This window comes from Halichoerus grypus, chromosome 1, assembly GCF_964656455.1.
Source record: "Halichoerus grypus chromosome 1, mHalGry1.hap1.1, whole genome shotgun sequence".
NCBI classification, from domain to species: Eukaryota; Metazoa; Chordata; class Mammalia; order Carnivora; family Phocidae; genus Halichoerus; species Halichoerus grypus.
Window position 1 is genome coordinate 106,836,173 of NC_135712.1, and position 12,918 is coordinate 106,849,090.

At 37.9% G+C, this 12,918-nt stretch overlaps 1 long non-coding RNA gene across 6 annotated transcripts in view; it reads right to left on the reverse strand.

The window, feature by feature from the left end:
- The window catches only part of LOC118535137 (uncharacterized), a 371,536-nt gene that overhangs the window by 58,941 nt on the left and 299,677 nt on the right, over positions 1 to 12,918 (reverse strand). Inside the window, exon 7 of one of the 6 annotated variants that reach the window (XR_013446827.1) lies at positions 1,634 to 1,840. The exons of the other annotated variants lie outside the window; for them this stretch is intronic. This is a non-coding gene — a long non-coding RNA (uncharacterized LOC118535137). Of the gene's footprint in view, positions 1 to 1,633; positions 1,841 to 12,918 lie in introns of those variants that run through there. 6 annotated transcript variants of the gene reach the window in all.

Sequence of the window (12,918 nt, forward strand, 5' to 3'; positions counted from 1 at the left end):
AAGATAAACAGGGAAAAGTGAACAAAAGGAAAGTTTTAGAAAGGGAGAACTTGTAAGACTCTCTGTAAGAGAAAAGTTCGGAAATGTAAAATTCATTGGGATCACCACCTCCAGAATCTAGAAAAAGTGTGGGTTAATCTTTAGGAAACTTTATTGAGGAAGAAAAATCAAATTTCCCAAGATTTTTTGTTTATCACCTAAAATTCAACACACACCATTGTCTTTCTCCCAGTTACAAGTTAATGAAATAAGCCAGTAACCTATCAATTTAAGAAATCTGGGACACATTCCAGATTAATTCCTTCCTCTTATTCCTTTCATTTCTAATGACTCCATAGATCTCTTGTCCATTTTACTTCCTTAACACTGTTAATGTCTGCCCCAGCCTCTTCATTCCCATTGTTTTGGTGCAGGCTCTCATTATCTGCCTGGATTATTGAAATTTCCTTCTAAATGATTTGTTTAACTTTAGTCTCTGTACCTTGCAATCTATTTGTCACACGATCAGCAAAGTAATCTTCCTGAAAAAGAGAAATAAGATATCGTTATCCTGATTAAAACATTCAACTAAACTATTTGCACTGCATATAAGGTCCTCTAATATTTGAACATTTTTTTCTTTCCCCAATTTCATCCTGTATTGCTTCACCTGCTATACACACACCCTATGCTTATCGTATTAAACTATTTACAGCACCATATTTACAGTACCATCTCTCAAAAATGTTCTTTCATGTTTCCATGCATTTGCACATACTGTTCCCTGTACTTAGAATCCTTTTTTCCCAACCCCTTCTAGTAAACTCTCACCTACTGTTCAAGACCCATGCAAGTATTTCTTCCTCTTGGAACCCTTCTCTGGCCCTTTGTACCCTATATAATCCTTCGTTCTACCCTGTACCTCAAGCACATGTGTCATATTCCCATGATACTAAATTGTAATAACTTATTTATATATTTCTCTCTCTTCCCAGACTGTTGATTTCTGGAAACGATGCCTTTTCCTCTTTATATGTGGGCACCTTATGGTTACTCACAATGTTGCATCAATGAATAAATGAATTAATAAATCAGTGTTCTAATGATGCTAAAACAGAGAGGTATTTAGAGATTTGTCCAAATATACTGCATGAATCAGGGGTAGGTCTTGAAATAGATTCTGGTCCCTCCCATTCCTTTCTATTCCACAGACGCCCAGACCATGATTCACTGTTCCATTAACAACAGAAGATGGAAAGATTTTAATTTTTCTTACATAAAATTACCCACTCTAAGAAACTATCCACTGTGCTCCACTGTGTGGCCTTTAGGAGTAAAAACGGGTCTTGATGCAGTTGCATTTTTTGGGAACGTTCTTTCATTCTAGGCACAATATGCCCAGAATAGATTCCTGCAGCACTGGTATTTGAATAAGGGAACTCAACTAAAAATGTCATAAGTAACTCAAAAGAGAATTGATGTCAACAATCAACTCTTGCCTGTTTTTCTTTTTATTCTTCTAAAATAGCAGATTAAGCATTCCTCATTCTTTATTGCCTTGAATTAAAAATTTGTCTGGATATTTTAGCTAGGACATCCCTTGAGCTTTCAAGTCCGGGGAGGGGGGGTGGTGAAAAGCACTTACTTAAAAGTGGTAGGTTGATATCTCCTTGAATCATTAAATATTGTTTAAAATTTTTTACAGGGCGCCTGGGTGGCTCAGTCGTTAAGCGTCTGCCTTCGGCTCAGGTCATGATCCCAGGGTCCTAGGATCGAGCCCCGCATCGGGCTCCCTGCTCCGCAGGAAGCCTGCTTCTCCCTCTCCCTCTGCCTGTTGCTTGTGTTCCCTCTCTTGCTGTCTCTGTCAAATAAATAAATAAAATCTTTTAAAAAATAAATAAAATAAAATTTTTTGCACAATGTAACCCTGTTTCTAAAGTAACTATGACTTGAGAAATCTTTTATTCCAAAAAATTTTTCTGGACTCTCTACAGAAGCACTTAAGAAGTATTTATCGGGAAAACTGGGTGGCTCCGTCAGTTAAGCAGCCAGCTCTTGGTTTTGGCTCAGATCCTGATCTCAGGGTGGGGAGAGCTAGCCCCGGAGATCCAGCCCCAAGTCGTGAAGGACTCCACGCTCAATGGGGAATCTGCTTCTCCCTCTTCTTCTCCCTTTGTCCCTCCCGCCACTCAGGCTCAAGCCTGCATGCTCGCTCTCTCTCTCAAATAAATAAATAAATCTTAAAAAAAAAGAAGCATTTATCATGTGATTAATCCTGTTCTTCAACTACATATGAGGCAGCAAAATACATTTCCTTTTCTCATGAGTATAAGGAAGACATCAAAACCATGAAGAGTTAAAACATTTGGGTAAGTAAAAAAGTGCAATTCTTTTTACACAGTATAGTTTTTTTTTCTTTTTCAAGTTTTTATTTAAATTCCAATTAGTTAACGTACAGTGTAATATTAGTTTCAGGTGTAGAATTTAATGATTTGTCACTTACATACAACACCCAGTGCTCATCACAAGAAGTGCAACGTTATTAGCAACTTTTATAAGCCTTATAAACCTGCATTTCCTTGTGCCTTATCTCAGTGCATTCAAAAGAAACACACATCTCATTCTGATAGCCTTGAAAAATAATGCTATTCTTTCAATAGGTTTTCTAGTGGAAGTACCAGAGAGGAGATAACACAGTGCATTATAAAATTTGCTAAATATCATCTGATATTTCAGATTCCTTCCAGGATTTCACTTTCACAGCAGCTCTTCTATTGCTATCCACAAGTCCCCTCACTGCCATAATTCCCTCCATCTTCTCCATGTTCTCTGCCTTCCACCACCTGTAACTCACACTTCAGAGCACATGACCCTCTCCACTGAGTAGAACCCCCAGGAATGTGCTTTCAGTTCCTTGCTCCCATTGCTTATCATAAGAAGAACAGCTCTTCTGAAAGTCAGGTGGGTAAAATTCCCCATTCTGCTAAACATCATCATGCAGAATATGATTGACTATGTAAGAAGAAAAATAGAAAAAAACGTTCTATGAAATTCACTATTGAAAAATCACTCTGGATTGAAATACTGACCTAAGACTTTGTGGAAGAAGAGAGAATCTGCTCAGTCAGATGAAGAAATAAGACATGGCTAAGATGAGATAAGCAGCGAGGAGGTGGTCTAGGTGAGATGAACTTATGAGTAATATCACATGGATCAGGAATGAACGTGCGGTGGGGCACACAATTCTGATGCGTTGGAGGATTTGAGAAAGATGGTCATGGTAGACGATACTGAAAAGGTATCTGTAAAGCTAGAATGCCCAAGACATTTCTAGTTCTTGGGCATTCTTCGATTCTGTTATCCTGTATGTCATAGGTGGTCATTACAGGTGTTCTGTTGCTAAGTGACACAATGGAGATAATGGGGTGAAAGAGGAATTGAAGAGGGGACACATGAGAGAGAGATACCTTGAAAGTCAGGGTAGTTGATGTGCACACAAATTAATGAAAGACAGCTGGCAGAGATTGATGGGAATGGGAAAGAAATAATTTGTCTTTCTATTCTTTCTACAGATACTGATAATTTCACCAAGAAATCATTCAGCAGGCTCATTTAAATTTGTCATTTTTATAAGGACCCAAATAATAAAAGGACAAACCTGTTTATTTACCTTTTTCTTTTTGGCATTCCCTTTGCTACCCAAGGAAGAAACAAGAAGCATAGAATAATTTGATAATTAAATGTGCATATAATTTTTACATTTTCAAGGTTTTTTTTATTTAGAAAAGTTGATGAAATTTTGAGGCAGACATTAATCTATTTTTTAATACAAAATCATTTAAATAAACATCATTTGTAATGTTCTAAAAATGTTTTAGTATGGGCACCTGGGTGGCTCAGTCGTTAAGCGTCTGCCTTCGGCTCAGGTCATGATCCCGGGGTCCTGGGATCGAGTCCCACATCGGGCTCCCTGCTCAGCGGGAAGCCTGCCTCTCCCTCTCCCACTCCCCCTGCTTGTGTTCCTGCTCTAGCTATCTCTCTCTCTGTCAAATAAATAAATAAAATCTTTAAAAATAAATAAATAAATAATAAAAATAAAAATGTTTTAGTTCTTTGAGTATTTGTGCAACGTCTGAGAATATTCAATTTTTTTTTTTAATCTAAAGCTCCATAGTTTGACACTCTGGGAATTTTGAGAAAAAAATAAGTGTTTGTTTTCTGCATCTTTCAATTCTGCTAAGTCATTCCAAAACAGGCCACAAGTCTAGTGGATATCCTTAAAATACATAAGCAATTCAATAACAATTTTACTATGACAAGTGCTAGTGCACATTTACAATATTTTGATTAAAAGTCTTAGAAGGTTTTCATTCATTTTTCCTAGTATTTCCCTACAGACTCACTGGTTTAATGACCAACAATGCAGTAATTAAGCATCACTTCAGTGACATATGAAGGGAAATATTTTGCTTTCAACTAGAAAGCATTTTATAGCTCAGTCAGACGTGGGTGTATATGCATATGCAAGCATGAGTAAAGAGGACAGAGCCAGATTATAGAGAATTTTAGATTCCTTTTCAAATTAATGCCATTAAGTCCACTTAATAGAATAAAATATGGAGTACCTGAAGGTGTTATGTTCAGCTGGTCACAGGAGAGTGCTGCAGCACCATTAAATTACCTGCTTTAAAATAACTGAAAGAAATCATGCACTGGAGAATGACTTAATGTGCTTCAGTGAGCTTTGCCTTGCATGGTTGATTGAAAGAAATAATAGCACATGCTGGTAGAAATTATAGTAGAATACCAAATCCACTTCATAATATCTCCAGATGTTAAGAACGGAATGATAAAGTGTGACAGAACTATCTTGTGCTATAATTATTTTAATCTCTGCAGGGCTATTATAAAAGATTTCAATTTTGTCAAATTACCCTGTGCATTTTAAAATTCCCTTTCAGCCAGCTCTTAACGTTTCCACTAAATTGTTCTACATTCATTGCAGACAGCATCCTCTTGAGCCAGTGGGAATGCAGTATGTGGACAAGATCACATTTAACAACCCTGTTCTTCCTTGAAATAAAAGCTAAATAACAGAGATGTGGTTCAAGTCCTTGATAATGGGAATACTTTGCAGTCAAATATTTCTTTCATAGAATTTCAATAACTTTGTGCATCACAACTCATTTTTATGACTTAAAGAAATGAACAATATATGATTCTTATTTTCTAGACAAAAACAGTATATCACCTCAGAATCCAAAAGGATTCATGTCAGTAACTTCAAGAACTGCAAGTCAGATTTTCAGACATCTAGATTCTACTAGTGAAAATAAAGCTCCTTTGTCCAATTTAATCATCAGTTTTATAAGGATCACTTTATGATAACTAAATTCACACTTGAGAGGGCCAAATAACATAAATCAAGCATGATAATTCACTAAGCATAGAGAATCCTTGGAGGGATGCTGCAATTATGTCAGGCTCCTATGGAAATTTTGAGATATTAAGGAAAGCCACAGATATATTCCCCAGAGCAATTAAGAAAACCCCACCCCCCAGTACTCTACATATAATTTCAGGGGCTTGGGGGGGTAAGTTATAGGCTCCAGAGTGAGATCTTCAACTATAAGGGTATTGTCCCTCTGACACATGGATTGGGGTGGTTGGGTGTAGTTTCTACAGAGTTCTGGGTTTACTACCAGTCCAAGCCACATCTCCCACTTTTCTCCAATGCCTATGTCAGGTTATCTTAACTTAATATCATGCTTATTAGACTACAGATTTGAGGAGAAAGAAATATTAAACATATTCTAATATTTAAGGGACTTAAAATCAAATGTAAGAGCAACTAAATTTGTGGTCACGTTCATCCAGAAAGATTGCCAGTAAAGTCAGTGAGAAACTAAAAACCCTATTAAATTAATCTTTTTCCAATCAGCTGTATTGGAATTTATAGAAAGAGCCTAAGATAATATTTTGAATGCTACAGAGTCTTTAATATTTATCTAACAGTAAATATTGAGACCTAAAATATAAGAACCAACAATATGGAAGAATTATTTATCGAACCATTAATTTGTATGCTCCAAGCATAGCTTGGAAGCACTGAAACTATGGGACAGGAAGGAACATGCAGGCTGGCACAAAAGGTATCTTGGTGATAAAAATGTGTGGAGAGTACATCAGTAACTGGTAGGGTCTCCTTAGTATTTTGGTCCTGCATGAGACCCAGAGACTAGATAGCCCAAACTTGAACATGTCACCAACTCAGAGAGATAGGGACTCAGAATTAAATCTGTAGATTTAAAGAAAATGAAAAAGTGTTTTGTTTTGTTTTTCCTTGCACACCTGAATTTCTGTCAAGGCAGGTTTAACTTTTCTTATCATTCTGTTTACTTCCGTGGTTGACTAAACTGAGCAACCTATGCTATCACCTATACAAGGTGCAAACAGTTTGTAGGGCTCTAGAAGATGAATAGTCCTATAAAGTCCCTTTCAGCACCTACAGGTCATTTCCTACAAAATATTCTCCTGGTTCTGTTCATTTCATAAGGGGGGGATGTCAGAGTAGCAGCAGACTCTAGTAAGAGCTATTGGAAATCAAGAAATAGATCTGACTCTTAACCATAGGAAACAAACTGAGGGTTGCTGGAGGGGAGGTGGGTGGGGGATGGGGTAACTGGGTGATGGGCATTAAGGAGGGCACGTGATGTAATGAGCACTGGGTATTATATGCAACTGAAGAATCACTGAACTCTACCTCTGAAACTAATAATACACTATATGTTAATTAATTGAATTTAAATTAAAAATAAATAAATAAATACAATTTTAAAAAAGAAATAGATCTGGAAAACAAAGGCATAAGAATGGCTCTTCTAGTTACAGGCTCCAGTTCTGTTGTGAAGGAAGGGACAGGAAATACCCCTTCTTGGACTGGCTAGACTTTCATCTGCCCCTCCTCAAAGGGTAATAGCATCAAATTCTCACTTGAGAGGGTGCAGAACAGAGAGGACAGTAGGTTGCTTAAATTAGGTCTCACTTGAATCCAGTACCTCATGTGGCCCACTCGCACCCCTCTAGCTCTTGCTACGCAGAACCCCAATCTACCTTGACTACTCCTGAAATAGCCAATGCTCTAAAAACTACCTTTTCTCATCCCTAATCTTTCCCCAACTCCACACTCACACATCACAAAAACTACAATTTCTGCAGTGCGTCTTAACTAACTTAAGAAAGATGTATAAACTAGTCTATAGTGTGGAAATGGCTTCCAAGGGTGGTTGGTAAACAAAAGACATTTTTATTGCTGACATTTCAGGGACTAGGGATACTCTGTGGAGGGAAAGGGGAGTTTACTAGTGGGTAGCCATGGGCTAAATATCCAAGATTTTGCCTTTGGACATTAGAATAGCTTTCTGTTCTACAGAATCAACCACCACCCATCTTGTCCCCTCAGCTGAAAGAAGGTATCTGAAAGTCATGATTTTTGTCTCTCTTTCCCTGTCTGAGAAGGCCTTCCTTAAGTGGAACACCCTTGGTGATAGAGCTTAAAGACATGGATTTTGGAAGAGGAAGGGGTATCCAGGAATCTTCAGAGATACTTCAGAATAACCTCTTTTGCTTAGTTTTCTTCTTTTCTGCAAGAAAGCTGTCTGGACAAGTTGTTTTGGCAAAGTAAAAGCCTTTTAGTCTTTTAAGTTAGCTGTTTGCCATTTATGTCCAGTTACTGTAGTACAAAACATAATTAAAATAAATAATGATGGATGAACTTCAAGTTTATTTGATTACAATTTTTGTACATATTGAATGGCTTTCCAATCAAAGCCTCAAAAATTTAAAACATAACCATGGATTAGGATTCTAAATCCATTGGCAAACTGGTTGTTTGGAACTTAGCATACATCTTCCCACAGAAATGGGAAAAAATGTTTAGGTAGAGTGAATCCCCTAATTGCTGTGATTCAATACATACTGAATATTCAAGGTCTAAGGAGGAAATTAAGGGGATGAGCCTGTATATCTAGAAGGAAATACAAGAGGTATAAGAGAGCTAAGGGATTAAGGATTTAAGGGGCATTGAACACAATTCCAGATTTGACCAGTAGGGATGATTTCACTCAATAAAAGGTCAGAGTTTTTACGACAGGACAAGCCTGGGTTGATAGCAAGTGGGCTGGGGTAAGTTTGGTAAGAACCTAGAATCCTGGATTTAGGCATGCGGCATGCCAAAGTATGAAAACCCCATGTGTTTGAGAAGAGAGAACTTATTTATAATCTGGTGCTTGTAAACTAGAGGCCAGTATAACATCAGTGTGTGGATTCAGGGTGACCAAACTCCTTGGATAGGGGGTCCAGAGTAAATGCTCCTCTATCAGTTAGGATTGCGTCATAACAAACTCAATACACGAATTTAATATGGAAGCTAGCCATTGTACCTGGGTGCTGTGCCATACTGCTAGTTGGTAAAACTGACTTATTAACGATGCACAGAATCAATTATTCATATCATGGCTCTTCTGCAAAGGCTTATATGATTGCATCCATCTTGTTGTCTAGTTGTGTTGAAACACAAATTTGTCAGAAACTAATTGACAGACTAAATTACATATTTAGACTCTTACAAGATTCTAAAATAAAATAGCATCATTTAAGTTGATCTGGATTTTCAGGATAAGTAAATTGGCATTTGTTATAGCAAGGGTATATGTGAACTTTTAACAAGTTACTCGTACCTGAGTAATGGAATATCTCTTTATAATGATTTGGTAGTGTAATGAGTTCTAAAAGAAGTATTAATGGTTTTCCATTTTCTGTAATGTGTTGAATCTTCTGAGGTGTCAATTTTTTTTTAAAGATTTTATTTATTTATTTGACAGAGAGAGACACACAGCGAGAGAGGGAACACAAGCAGGGGGAGTGGGAGAGGGAGAAGCAGGCCTCCCACCGAGCAGGGAGCCCGATGCGGTGCTCGATCCCAGGATCATGACCTGAGCCGAAGGCAGACGCTTAATGACTGAGCCACCCAGGCGCCCCCTGAGGTGTCAATTTTTTAATGCTGAATATAGTTTTCAAGAAATCAGGATTTCATTAAAATTCTAATCAACTTCATGCAGACTTTAAACATGATTGTTTTCTTCTTTTGGAAAACAATCCTTTGTTATTAATTGAAAATCCACTTGCCTTTAGTTTCTGTTATTAGATAAGAGTATTTTCTAATAGCCTAATGAACTGTCTATTTTTGTTTTACTAGTTGTTATGGGTTGAATTATGTCCCCTCAACAAGATATGTTAAAGTGCTAACCCCAAGTATCTCAGAAAGTGACCTTATTTCAAAATAGTGTCTTTGCAGATGTAGTCAAGTTGAGATGAGGTTATTAATAACCTTAAGGTGAGCCCTAAATCTACGTGACTAGCATCCTTGTAAAAGGGAAAATTTGGGCACAAACACAGACATGCACAGAAGGAAGATACTATGAAGAGACACAAGAAAAATGTCACGTGAAGACAGAGGCTTGAAGTAATAGATCTACAAACCAAGGAATGCCAAAGATTACCAACAAACTACCAAAAGCTAGGAATAGAGAAGAAAAGATTCCCTTAATAGATTTCAGACAAAGAACAGCCCTGCTAATCCCTTCTTTTTAGACTTGTAGCATCTAGAACTGTGAGACAATAAATTTCAGTTATTTTAAGTCATATAGCGGCACCTTGTTAACGCAGCACTAGGAAACTGATAAAGTAGTCAGGTCAAGACTTTTGTCAACTAAAGAATGTCTTTGTGCACCTTTCTTAGCAAAGACACCATCTCCACGAATTCCTCTACTTTTGGAGTGGAGCCCAAACACAGTATCCAGCTGTGAGCTGTCATCTTACCTCCCTCGGCCTTTCTGGCATTTCCCCCCACAGGGTTGCAACACAGAGAAATTACCAGAAAGGATCACAGACCAATCAAAATTAGGTTATCTAAAGCAAACCTAAAATAATCTTAAAAGGGCAAACCTTTAATTCTCCAGAGGTCCTTGATGACCACTTTGTGTAATATACCAAATGGATAATAAAATAACTGTGAAAAGAAAACACAAAGAAATAACTCAAAGAAATAAATTTTACAGTTTCAAAAGTAAATAGGATAGAGATGATTAAATGGTATTTTAACCTTATCTATGTTTTAGTTTTTCACATAGATAACATATTCATGTTTTAATATGTAATTAAAAAGTAATTTAAAAAGAGTGAATAGAGCTTTCAGCTTTGTTTATAATTACAATTTTTCACATTTAGATAAAGATTAATCCAAGAGAACATTCAATTAGCAGACTGGTCACAGACAGTTATCTGTTAATTGAAGAAGGAAGAAAAATGCAAAATGTTCTTCAAGGGCCTTTGGTCATCTTTACTTGTTTCAGAAAATATCAGAACTATGTGAATTATCTTCTTGATAACTAGGTATGTCAATATTGAGCTATCAAGTCCTCATCTCCTTATCTGAGAGATAGGTGGGCTTCATCTATTCTTACCACCAACCTCACGTTGCTCTTTTTCCATGCTGGGCCTGAAACAACTTTCAAGGATGCATAAGTAGATTAAAGTAGAAAGGACTGTTCCCTCATGAAACAGAACCAGAATTGTGCTTAGAAGATGGCTTCCTGGTATGTTCCCATGGAGCTCCTGCTGTGCACACTCCCCACCATGCCATGAGTGAGACCAGGGTTTCTTGTCCATCTGATAAGAGTGGTGGCCAGGCTCACAAATGCTCCCTCTTCAGCCTCCATAGTTCCTTCTGGGTCTTGAACAATGCCAAAACATTCCTTCTGGTGGGGGTTGGGGACAGGGGGCTCTGGCATTCATCACTGCAGGCCTAGGGCTGCAGAGTAGAGGTAAGAAGGGTGATTACATGCTTACAACTTATTAAAAGTGGCATGTCTAAGAGCACCTGGGTGGCTCAGTCTATTGAGTGGCCGACTCTGGATTTCAGCTCAGGTCACAATCTCGGGGTCGTGGGATCAAGCCTAGTGTGGGGCTCTGTGCTCTGCGCAGAGTCTGCTTGACCCTCTGCTCCTCCCCTGCTCTCTCTCTCTTTCTCAAATAAATAAATAAAATCTTTAAGAAAATAAAAGTGGCATGTCTACTTCTCTGTCTCTCCCTCCCTCCCTCTTTTGCTTTCTTTACTTTTTGCATCTTTCATCTTTTTGACTATAGAATAAAGCCTGAAGTCTCTGTACTGTAAACCAGGGAAGGTAAAGAGAAACAAAGTACCGGGGCCAGGACTGGATCTGATCTCTGATCAACTGGGTCAGGTCAGGCAGGGAATGGTGGAACACCTACAAAGGCAAGGCATGGTGAAGAGAGAGCACAAATATACTGAACACATTCAAGAAGTAGGTGGCGCCTAGTAGGGGGTTAAGAGTCTTAGCAGATGGGCACAGCCCAGGGTGGGATAATCTTGGGGCAGAAGCTGCCAGTTATTTTCCATGTGTCTATCTACAGAAAATTAGAGTTCCAGGTACCAAAATTGGTTCAGGGACACAGCTCTGGGCTGTGAAGAAGGAGAGCTGCATTCCGAGGAAGAGAGAATGACAAAAATTTGGGGACCAGATAAGAAGTTCATGTCTGAAAAATAAGATTTAAGGTCCAGGAAGAGTTGCAACTCAGGGAGGAACACAAGTAATCATTTCTGAGACACTTGGTTCTGAATCTGAGTCTAATCAGCAGAGGAGTCTGGGAGCGGTCAGCAATAAGACTTTCATACCACTGGGTTAAAAAGTGCTAACCCTCACCAGACTGGAGATGGAAAGACTAAGGTGGTTAAGACTGCCTCAGTGATGACTGGCTTAACATCTCACAGGATGAGATAGAGCTTGTAGGAAGATGGCACTAACTGAAGACTTGGAGAAGTAGAAACATGGGCAATGGTGTTAGTTTGGGGAGTGATACTACATTTAGAAGACATCTTCTGAGTTTGGAGCTTTTTTGATACTGAAAAAAATTTTCTCAGTTAAGGTTTTTCATATTACGACATTCATAAAATATCTCTCTAGTATTAATTGTCCAGTGCATTATAAAGTATAATAGTGGGATTTTGCCACATCCATCCTTTCTAGTTTATAGTTTTTGATATATAGTTGACTACCACCCGAGTTTCCTCATTTCACTTTCTTATGGAACTCCTTCTGGTAAAACCCTGATGCTTGGCAGTATATTTCACATTTTATTTGAGCCTCCTATAGCAGTACCCAAATGACTGTCTCCAGAATCAACATCATCACCATTCTAGACTCAGCCTCTAAATTACTCCAAAAGTTGGAATTCTTTAAACATGGATAGATTTTTATGTTGCTATTTTTTAAAAAAGGATTTTGGCCTAACACAATCCTGGTTAAAATTAAAATCTAGATAACATCTGCTTTGCTTAGGCTATTTCGATACCCAACAAAATTTCATTTGTCGGTAATTTTTTTCCAATTATCCATATAACTTTCTTGGACAAAAATTACAGACTGTACTTATGTACACCTTGTATCTGTATGGTGTTAGAAACCATGTTAATCTATGACTGTCTCTCTTCTTCTCATCATAGTGAGTCACCAGGAAAGCTCTACAATTTCTCTTGCTTTCTAGGAACCTACAGTGCCTACCTCCAGCTCTCCCCATCCCTCATCTGAACGTGTCACTCCTGACTAGTTTCCCTGCTTTCAGTGTCTTACACTTTTAATCCACATGTATTCTGTTTACCTTTCTAAAACATATCTGTATCAATGTTTATTCACTAGCTTCTGCTTATCCACAAGACCAGAAATATACTCCTTAGTGTGGCACAAAAAAACACCTTACCTAAAATGCCTTAGCCTTAACCAATTTATTTTTCCTGCTGCTTCTTTGATGTTACCTACTCTGGTCACATCAAAATATTGCTGTATCTCAAACTTGATATGC